Genomic DNA, 1671 nt, shown 5'->3' on the forward strand with positions numbered 1-1671 from the left:
TGGTCAACCCGGCTAATCCACCGGCGTCTAACCGCCGGCAACGACCAGACGCGGCGGTGGCTCACCGGAATGGCTGCTCCGGCGCCCATTCGACGCGCGGAGGGGTTCTACAGGGAGCTCGAGCTCGTGCGCATCCAATGGAGCAAGCCAGAGGAGTTGGGGTTGGTTGTGGCGTCGGCAGCGGCGAGGGAGGCGGCGGCCGGAGTTCGGGCGAGGTCGGGGTTGGCGTTAGGGGGCACGGGAGGGGAAGCTAGTGTGTGTGTTAGGTTCCTGGTGAGGTGTGGAGCACGTTGCCGTGCTCGGTAGCTAGCTCCAGTGGCTCTGGCCTTGTCCGCGTCATCGCCGGCGGCGAGGAGCTCACGGCCCCAGTGGAAAGGGCGGCTAGCGTGCGGGAACGAGCGCGGGGAGGAGGGGAAATGGAAGAGGAGCTCACATAGACCCTGTAGAGGTGGACGGCGAGCTTGAGGGAGGCCGGACGGCGACGAATTTGACGACGGCGATCCTCGGTGGCCGAGGAGGGGAAAAAGCGTCGGGGCGGTGCTTCGGGGCTCTTCCGGTCACGTGGCTCGGTGAGGGGGTTGGCGACGAGGTGCAGGAGCTCGGGAGCACGTCGGGGAGGAGAGGGGGTGGCGGTGGCCGCGAGGGAGCTCGTCGGTGGCGGCGGCTCCGTTCGGTCCGGGCGAGAGAGAGGGAGCAGAGGAGAGAGGGGATGCAGCGGGGGAGGAAGAGGAGCGAGGGGACACGAGGCCTCGTCGTGGCGTCGCTAGGGAGGCCGGGGGGAAGCATGAGGTGGCCGGGAAGCAGGAGGTGGCCGGGGCGCGTGGCCGCGCGCGCCGGGCGCGTGCCCGTCCTCCTGGCAGGGAGGAAGACGACAGGGGAGGAAGTGGAGATGGGCTGGGCCGACTGGGCCGCGCTGGAGGAGCTGGGCCAGGTAAGTGGGCTGAGGTGAGCGCCAGGTAGTCCTCTGCTCTGTTTTATTTTAGTTTCCATTTTCTATTTTTTTCTGTATTTGTTTTGATTTAGTTTAGCAACTAAACCATTTTAATAAATTCTGTAGTTTATTATGTGGCTTACTAAAATATATACAAAGCCACTCACAACTTCCAGAATTATTTGGAGTCATATTTAATAAATATTAAATATAAATCCAAAGCAAATAGTTATTGGATTAATTCAAATGGCCAAAATAAATATCTCTGTGACTCCAAAAATATTGGTTTAAATTTTACCTCTCACCAATATTTCCATGGAATAACAGGAACATTTTCTTGGACTCATTTGATGAAATTTAAATGTTGGTTATTTTTAGAGGTCTTCTGAGGCTTTGAAAATTCCTCAATTCAATTTCATTTGAATTTAAACATGATGCTCACCTGAGGTCTAGCCTAGTGCATAACAGGACCAGGGATGTGACACCTAAGGTGAAGTGATAAAAATCCTACCGAGTGGTGAGTCTGCCTCTCACTCGGGGGCTTAACTGCAGTCCAGTACTCGCCTAAGTGATAAAAATCCAACCGAGTGGTGAGTCTGCCTCTCACTCGGGGGCTTAGCTGCAGTCCAGTACTCGCCTAAGTGATAAAAATCCTACCGAGTGGTGAGTCTGCCTCTCACTCGGAGGCTTAGCTGTAGTCCAGTACTCGCCTAAGTGATAAAAATCCTACCGAGTGGTGA

The sequence above is a fragment of the Triticum dicoccoides genome, chromosome 4B, assembly GCF_002162155.2.
Source record: "Triticum dicoccoides isolate Atlit2015 ecotype Zavitan chromosome 4B, WEW_v2.0, whole genome shotgun sequence".
Classification (NCBI taxonomy): domain Eukaryota; kingdom Viridiplantae; phylum Streptophyta; class Magnoliopsida; order Poales; family Poaceae; genus Triticum; species Triticum dicoccoides.